General features: G+C 35.0%; 1 long non-coding RNA gene across 1 annotated transcript; it reads left to right on the top strand.

The window, feature by feature from the left end:
• Positions 1 to 2,913: 2,913 nt before the first annotated feature.
• LOC147840238 (uncharacterized) lies at positions 2,914 to 4,882 on the top strand. Its single transcript, XR_015512352.2, has 3 exons — positions 2,914 to 2,995; positions 3,593 to 3,640; positions 4,495 to 4,882. It is a non-coding gene; the product is annotated as an uncharacterized LOC147840238 (long non-coding RNA).
• The last annotated feature ends 4,966 nt before the right edge of the window (positions 4,883 to 9,848 follow it).

Genomic DNA, 9,848 nt, shown 5'->3' with positions numbered 1-9,848 from the left:
TAGATTTATTTACATCTAAAAAAAAAAAAAAAGTATTCCTAGTTTCACCTTGCAAAAAATGTAAGTCTCACTTGTAACTTTTTATAACACCTATAATTATTAATACTGTACCACTACGGTATAGAGTAGTAAGAAAATGGCATATTTTCTGTACTCAGCTGATATGCTAGTCATTGAAATTAAGCACTCATATTTACTCTGACCTCTTTAAGAACAGAATAGTGAGAATAGCTGGGGTGGAAAATCACAAGTCATAGGGGTGTTATGTAACTACTGGGTGGAAACTTTGAACTGTCATCTAGTATACTATTGGACTGATCGATTTGTGCAGGGACTGCATTCCTGACACTGATACAGTTGATGCATGAACGGGGAGCCATTACAGTGACTCTGGGAACCGAACCAAGAGGGCCTGCTAATTCTCACCTTATCGGATGAAAAAGCCTTGAATTATGAAACAATTTGCAAAAAAGGGAAGATAAACAGTAAACGTTTGTTTGTGTGAAAAACCTTTGAAGTCGGGTTCTTCCACGGAAAAAGGCAGGGTTATTATAGCACATTTTAATCATTCTACTAACTTTTAGTAAGATTGAAACTACATATTGAGAACTGGGACAGACTTGTAAGAAATAAACCCACAACTTTATATTTTACAGCTTGCAATTTTAACGTCTAGCCTTACATTTGTGGGACATACAGTAAGATCACAGTTTGGACTACTTTTCTCAGAATAAAAACAAAGATGCAGTTCAGTTGAAGTGCAGAATTTTTTTTTTTTCAGAACTGATACATAAATCTCCAACACTGGATGTAATATCATGACGCAAGATAAAAGCTATGTTTTCCATGTTAAAAGGAGTTTTTGTTTTTGTTTATGTGCGACAACAAAATTTCTATTTTAGAAATGCTTTCTATTTCTTTGAAGTCACAACAGAACAGCAGCAAATACTAGTATAATAATGATCACCTCAGGTACAGTTCATATGCTTTATTCAGTAATAAATGCTCCCAATGTGAGTGATAATTTTTTCCATACTCCTGAAAGCAGCAGCAGATAGTTTACCTCAGATCTTGAAAATGAAAGTCAGAACCGTGACTCTGTGCAAACCAACAACATCAGTCAACCAGTAGCCTATTAATAACATTGCAAAAGTTTGATATGTATTATTTTAAAAGCCTTTACCTTTTCATTGGGAGTGCAGTGGCTAGTATTTAAATGTTTCTGCCAGACAGATAAACATCCTGGTTGTGTCCATAACCCACATTCTCATAAGGATTCTAGGACACTTTAGGAGATTGCTATATGTGTTACATATGATAAGCTGGTTAGTGGGTAGAGAAGACACTGGTCTGCCTGAAATGGGGAACACTCTGTGGCTGAAGGCATATGGAAAATTCATCATCGATGAATTTGCTCTTCAGTGTTTGAAATCTTGGTAATGATTTTAAATCACACTGAACTGAGCTAAACTGAACTGAACTTAAACACTAAAAACTGAACTACACTGTTCCAGTTACTATGACCATTTATGTGAAGCTGCTTTGACACAATCTACATTGTAAAAGCGCTATACAAATAAAGCTGAATTGAATTGAATTGAATTGAAATTGAATTGCCAACGGGGATCAAGTATAGCTGGCATCCATCCTTAGCATGCAGGAAGACTGAGAGGGCATCCTCTGCCGAATCGGGTGCTAAGGGCCTCGGAGGAACTTTCTTGGGATCGCCAGATGAGGTACCTACAAAGCAGAGAAGAATAAGCACACGGTTAAGGAGAATAATGCAGCAAGCTTTTTTGGACTTCAAGATTAGTTCCTCCCATCTTAGGCCCTCCAATGGGGAAAGAGCAGCTCCGCGGTTCTCTTACCGGACTTAACGATGCTCTGGTGTGAGGACATCTGCTGCCTGCGAGGAGCTTGGCACTGCCACTTGGCCGGTGAAATGGGCTGTGGAGGCAGAGCAAGTGTCGCCTGCACTTTGTAGCACTGGTAGGTGGCTATAGCATGCAGAGTAAGGTGGCCTGGCCTGTAGCGGTCTAGTCTCTGGCCTTGAGAGACTCAGATAATGTACATGCTTTGGATGGGAGCTTTGGCTGACCCCTCCAGCTGGCGGCACCTTGCGGGCAAAGGTTCATACCCCCTGGCCGCTCTGCCGTCAAAGGCGGTGAGGGCAGAAGTTAATGTGGACCAGCTGGAAAAAAGGTGCCTTTTAGTCTGTCCAGCAATGAGACTGGGGACATGCCATCTCAAGCCCTACTGCCATAGCAGCTTGGGATAGCACAACCATCAAGTCCAATTCCAGATTCAAGACCTCGCTTATGACCACTCAAAGGCTTATTTCCACATTGCAAAATAAGGTCAATATAGTCTTATTGTCTGTTGACACTGCTCCAACAACAGGCATTCTCCTGAATATAAAAAATCTTTGACTACATATCAACTTACACTAACACTGACTATAACAGTCTACTAATACTGAACAAAAAAATAGCTTACTTGTGTTGCGATGTAACTTGTAGTAACAAAATGTGTAAAAGAGACCATTAAAATAAGGGTAACTAAGTTTATATGTTATGCATCTGACTTCATACTGTATTTCACACACTGTAAAAAGTGCTACACTCACAAAGTTGGTTCTATCTACTTTAAATAATTGCAATCTAGTTAATTTTATTTGTTTTATACCAAAAAAATAAAATTTGCTTCCTCTTTACTTAAAATATATCAGTTTTTATAAAACTGTATATTTTAAATAAAACTAATGCAATTTATTTGAGTAGATTTTTGTACGTGGTTATTGTGTAGAATAAATGTTATAAAAGTGAGTTGACACAGACAATTTATTAGAGCAGCTGTCGATGTGGGCAGGTGTTCATAAAACGTGATTTTTATAGTTTTGCGTGACTCCTTTTTCATTGCCCGGGATTTAGCAGGCAGACGCAGCTTCTGCAATGGTCGACATTAACTGCTCCCAGCAGCGGATCTGATTAACACGGTAAGTTGCAAATTTAGCCGAATGATAATTGTAAAGTCATGCAAAACTGCTGTCTTCGCTAGGCAGGTGAGGTTTTAGCTTTGTGAATTGTACTGTAGCCTCAGGTATGTTAACAGTTAGACTGCTCTTACATGGAAAGCTAAGTTGGCTAACGCTAACCAACGCTAGTTTATACTAACGATTAAAAGTGATATTATTGAGAAAAATAGTGAAAGTAGTTTTAAAACACTTAGTAGGTAAAACTAACGTTGCAGAACCGATTAACAAGGTCACTGGTGGGCGGTCGGGGTGTGGGGGTTCAGTTTGTTAGCGCTAACTTAGCTAAAGTTAGCTCACCTAAGTTATAGCAGCACATTAAGGATGGATATTAAATTCAGAAACGTATGCAACAGTTAAGTAGTTTGTGTTTAACGTAAGAGAAAGTATAACTTAAAGTTTGTGTTTTAGAGATTTAGTCCATAAGTTTTTTAATGCTGCATAGTGAATAAATTACAGATTTACAATTTATTTTAACTTAAATTACATTTACTACTGATGTTTACAGAACCATTTAAATTGTATGCACCTCATTCTAAAATGCATGTTCTTGGTCTTTAGATACCAAAGTGATTTTGTTACCTGTGGATCTTCAAACTTCACATCCAGGTAAGAAAAACATTAGATACAATTACAGCTATAATTATTTGCAGGTAAGTAAAACATTGGTAAAATTGCAAACAATAGTGGGCTCCATAGAATTAACTTACATTTGATATCTGAAGATTTTTTTATGTGTGCAACAGTAAAAACAGTATAAAAATATCCTAATGCAGTTTCTTATTATCTGTCAGTCTTTCAATAAAGCTAACTGATAACACTGAATCACTGAACTGTCATTTGCCAGTGACATTAAATTTGAAGAAAAAGTCAATTAAATGTAGCTTTAGCAAAAATTTTATGTAAACCTTAATGTAATGTGTAAAATGGCAATGTATTTATTTATTTATTTAATAAAATTTGTATTATGACGTGCAAAGTTTGGTGCAAAATGAAGATGACAATTAAATTATAGAATTTGTATTCTATAATTTTCTTATAGCCGTTTTCAAACAGTTTTAATATCTAAATTAAATACACATTCTTATGCTTTATAAATTGCCAAAATAAACAAAAAAATGTAATACCTAAATTTTAACAATTCTTTGATTGACAGGAAACCACAATGACATGCACTGTTACACTGAGTAAAATCACAGTTTTCTTTAAAATTTGATAACTAAAAACACCTGGAATAATGTAATTACACAACCTCTATAACCTTTTTTTATTTTTTAAATAAAAGTTAGGTAATTTTAACTAAGGTAATTTTTAACTGATAAACTAAGGTGTTTCATCCATGCATCATTCTCACTGGACTTTTGTAACTTCACTTGTAGTTATTTTCTATTTAGTATTTAGCTATTTAATGTTGTTTGGTAGCAACCACCTGAACTCCTGTTTCTTTTTGTCTCTACCAATAGAGTTGTGAGGAATCAGAGGTGCATACGGCTGCCCACGGGAAAAATTTGCCATCAGCCCAACACAGTTTGGATTATCATAGGACTGTCAGAGGTTTGCCAAACCTGTCAAATGCATGATGGCTCCTGTTTGGACTTACCGATGTCCTCGACTTCAAGTATCCATCAAAACTGTATACATTTAAGATGTATTAGAGACTCTTTGTGGGACTGGACATTATGCATCCAAAATCTTCATCAAAATATGCAAATCTCCTCACTGAGTTGCCTTGGATGATTTCTCAATAGGATCTGGTATTATTAATGTTTTTATTTATGTATTGTGTACGTGTAGCCACATTAATGGCCTATTTTGTAGTCACTATTAAAAGGAACATTGATTGATATTGAATACATGTTATGGTCTTTAATCCATCTTCCCATTCTTATCTAATTGTTATTGACAGGAAAGTCTGTTTATCTGTGTTTACTAGTGTATATTGTGCTTACAATATAGAAACGCCGATTTATTTTCTGAGGTTACAGCCAGAAGTCAATTAAATTCGTTTTAAATGACATATGCATGGTTAATTTTATTTAGATCATTAAGTTCATAATACTTAATTAAAATGAGTACAGTCAACATATAGCAATGTATAAGTAAGTTAAGTTTAACAAAAAAAGTAAGTTTATCTGATTTGAGTAATTTTAGAAATATTAGTTGGCTCAACTTAATTTTATTGCATTTGTTTTAAGCAATGTTTTAGTGTTTAAAATACTTAAAAAAGGCTGGAAGTTGAATCAACCTAAAACGTCCGATGCAACCACTTGCCTCACTTTTTATAAGTTAGATCTAAGTAACATTTTTTACAGTGCATTTGTGTTGTCAAAACTAAGTGATATAAACTTGCAGTAATATTAATTTATTCTTTCTTTAGAGTTAAGAGATTTACACCCTCAATTCAGATTTTGCTACCCAAAATTTTGACTACTTTACAACTGAAAGATATAAACTCATGAACTGTTTTTAATTCTTGTAATTCTTTTCTCAGACATTTAAGTTAAATTCTGACTATTCTACTCATAATTCTGACTTCCTGAGTTCCTCAGAGTTTACACATATAAACTCATTTATCACACTGACGAGTTATAAAGGCTCCCTATGAAGATTATTATAGACTATTCTTACAAGTGCATGCAGTTATTTTACAATTCTGAGGAAATGGTCAGAATTGTGCTTTAATGTAAGTTTACACAGTTCTGACATTTATAACTTGCAACTGCAAATTTATATCTCATACCTTAATTGCAAATTCAGACTTTACTACTAAAAACTATAACTACTTCCCAACTGCAAGATATCAATTCGCAATTTTTTTGGACACTCATAATTCTGGTTTCTTCAGAATTTTGAGATAAATACATAATGTATTCTACTCATAATTGTGACTTCTTTCCTCAGTGTTTGTAAATATACTGTAAACAATTATTTCACACTTGTGAGTTATAAAGACTAATTCTGAAGATCAATAAAGACTAACAAGTTGTTATACAACTCTGGGGAAATCAGTCAGTCAGAATTGTGAGTTGAAAAAATCAGAATCGTGAGTTAATGTAAGTTTACAGTTTACAGTTTTTACAGTTTCTCACAGTTCTCTGACTTTAATATCTTACGGATCTAATTGCAAAACCAAATATATATATATATATATATATATATATATATATATATATATATATATATATATAAATCCAGAATTATGAGTTAAAAGTTTGCTATTATCTTTTTCATTTTTTTATTCGTTCAAAGAAATAGACAACCGATATGTAATTATGCATTATGAACACAAGATGTCAAAGGTTAAAATATAAAGCTGAGTGAAATAAATTGCACGAAAATCAAACTTTTGTTTCCTGTCGAAAGGCAAAAAAAAAAAGAATGCGCTATTTACAAAAGCAGGCAAATATTTGATCACCCCAGGCAGGGGGTCTGAGTGTTGTAATGACCCAGTCGGCAGGCTGCAGTCTGTTTATGAACACAGTATTGAAATGCCATCAAGCCCCTCGGGTCAGCCTTTGAAATGAAACAGATAAGATAATTGGCCCTAATAGAATCCAGAAAGCAGCTTCGGCAAGGCTTTCCCTGGGACCTTTCTCACTTCTTTGCTTTTCCTTTTATTATTTTTTCTGTCCCTCTTGAGTTTGCGTTTGTAAAGCTTGTGGAAGTCGCTTCTTAATTTAAACCAGGCCCGGTTCTTGCCAGAGCCTGAAGTCTGCAGCTCGTAGACCTTTTGAAGTTGCAAACGTGTTCGAAGCACTGCTGGCCTTCTAATTTAGTTGCTGTGGTCGCTCTAATTTGCGCACTTTAATGCTGACTTTATTATGAAGGAAAGCAGCCATTATATGCGCCTTGGACCTTTGTGTGGTTTTTTGGGCTCGGTGTCAGAGGTCAGTCTGGAGTATGTAGAATTTAAATTTTAAAAGCTGTGATCAGCAAATCGCATCTGTCACAGAAACAGAAGTAACCGTGCTTGGGTAAAATGCTTGATTGTGATCTGGGAAATGCTTTTAAAACATGCAAAGGATCATGGGAATAGAGTTGAAAGAGTTTGACATTTCCAGAGCTTTTCTTTTTTCCTCAAGTGGAAGATTAAACATGCATGAGTGGGTGGAGGATGAAAAATCGTTGATATAAAACAAAAATTTTCGCTTCCCTTCATTTCAGCTTATTTGTGTCTAAAGGAAATGTTCATCAAAAAACAAAAATAAAAAAATAAAAAACTAACCCTAAAAATAAACCTAACTTTTACCATTTACTAGGGTTTGGTGGTTCCAAATATATATATATATATATATAAAGGGCTTTGTTTTTTTATTAATCTGGGGTCAACTTATCCAGCACGTCTTTACACAGCAGATGCCCTTCCAGCAGCAACCCATCACTAGGAAACATCCATTCACATTCATTCACACACATACACTGCGGACAATTTAGCCTACCCAATTCACCTGTACCACATGTCTTTGGACTTGCGGGGGAAACCAGAGCACCCGGAGGAAACCGATGCGTACGTGAGAAAAACATGCAAACTCCACACAGAAATGCCAACTGACCCAGCCGAGGCTCGAACCAGCAACCTTCTTGTTGTGAGGCAACAGCACTACCTACTGCGCCACCGTGTCGCCTTACAGTTTTTTAGGATTGCTTACACACTAAAATTAAAAGTAGTACACTATTAGCAAAATATTACACACAAGTATCAAAACATCAGCCCATATTTGCACAACTATAAGCACATTGTCAACTTAACACTTGTTGCAAAACTCTACACACAGTGATTTTCAAAACACTAAACACACTTAGCATACATTACACACTAAAATCTATCATGAAGTCACTTCATTGCAATACTAAAGCACTGACTGTCAAATTACTGCACCGTCCAACCAATTGGTTCAACAGTCATCAGGTGTGCAAACACTTGTTTGATTTATTGTAGACACATCAATCAGGTGTTTAAGCACTATAAAATGCCAGTTTCAATGAAAACCATCAGGTCTCAATATCAACACTGTCACACACAATTAAAAAAAAAAAGTATATAAATATATATATATATATATATATATATATATATATATATATATATATATATATATATATATATGTATATATATATTCAAATGAAGCAAATTTATCGAGTGCCTTTCGAGCACAATTTCGAAAGGGTGAAAAGATTGTGGCATGATTATGCAGAGGTATGTATTCACTTTAGCAGTGTGATCTTGCATACTGTCTCATAATCTTTTACTGTACTGTAATACTAGATCTACACTGAACTACACAATTTTGCCTGACACTGTTCTTCAGGTAGTTTTACGAATAGATGGAGAGGAGATCTAGCATGAGTTTGCTTACGTAAATGATGGTGTGTTCAACCTGACGTGAACACGGAGTAGAAGAAACATCATTGGCCACAGGGCTATAGTCAATGTCCCAGGGCAACGTGGAGGAAATATACAGTAACACTCTGTGCAGCCATTACAAAGAATGGGGTCCTCCACTGCCATGCCCATATGAGCCCTTACAACACAGCACATATACTTACATTCTTGGACCAATTGCACAACATAACAGCAGCAAATGAAATCGACAATACATTGTTGTCTGGGACAATGTGTCTTTCCACCGTTCTGCTCTGGTTCAGAACTGGTTTTAGCAACATCCACATTTTACCGTCTTATATCTTCCACCATACTCTCTATTCCTCATCCTTATTGAAGAGTTTTTCTCAGCATGGTGGTGGAAAGTATATGATCTTCATCTCCAAGCTAAGGTACCCCTCATCCAAGCCATGGAGGAGGCCTGTGACCAGATGGAGGTAGCAGCAATACAAGATTCTACATTCAAGACACTTTTTTCCAAGGTGTCTTGCTAAGGACAACATTGCAATTGATAATTCTCATGCCAGATCTATCTTACAGTTCAATACGTAAAATGACATGTTACAGTACTTTGAATCTTCATGCCAACATGTTGGACATGTTGAGGAATAAATTAGTTTCTTCAAGGTGCAGCATTGTTCTTGAGAAGTGTTTGGTGAATTTACTTTATATTTGTACTTTGTTGATGGTAGCCTACTCTAATCATAGGGAAGTAGAAGTGCTAAAGGTGTGTAGGTTTATCACAGCAGTGTGTAACTCGTGCAAACAGTGTTAAGTAAATGTGAGAATGTGTGTTTCTTATGGTAAAAAAGTGTGGTTTTTAAACATAAGTCTATCATTTTTATAAGAGTGTTTAATTATGCAAAGGATCTGTAATGTTTTGCTAATTGGTTGTGTGGTTGTGCTAATTGTGTGTACTGTTTTGAAAACACGGGCCCTGTTTTGAAAATCGTGCTTAAGCAATCCAAAAAAACTGTAAATACACACTTTATTAATTATGTATAAAACGGAAGTTCAGCTTAAATTAAATAATTGTTTCAGAAAATAATTGTAAAAAAAGTAACAGATTATTAATTACAAACATGCAGAAACATTTAATGCAACAAAATAAATAAATGAATAAATAAACAGGAAATTGCATCATATAAATTACTTGCAGAATGTGTGTCAAGATCAAAAAGTCTCTTTAAATAATAATTTTATTTTTAACCACTGAAAAAGATTAAACAAGTTAATTAATATTGTAAAACACCTTAATTGATTGTGTAAGTTGGTAAAACAAAAACACATGGTCACACTTGATGGTCCGTTTGTTGAATTTAAGCTATATTGCAACTAATTCTCATTAGATTATAAGTCAAGGTTGTGGTTGTGGTTGGGGTTGGGAGTAGTGTAAATTGACATGTACTGGCAAAGTTTCGTATAGTCAGTTA

The sequence above is a fragment of the Danio rerio genome, chromosome 16, assembly GCF_052040795.2.
Source record: "Danio rerio strain M-AB ecotype USA chromosome 16, GRCz13ab, whole genome shotgun sequence".
Taxonomy (NCBI): Eukaryota; Metazoa; Chordata; class Actinopteri; order Cypriniformes; family Danionidae; genus Danio; species Danio rerio.
Note: the sequence above shows the minus strand (reverse complement) of the source record. Positions and strands in the feature narration are given on the sequence as shown.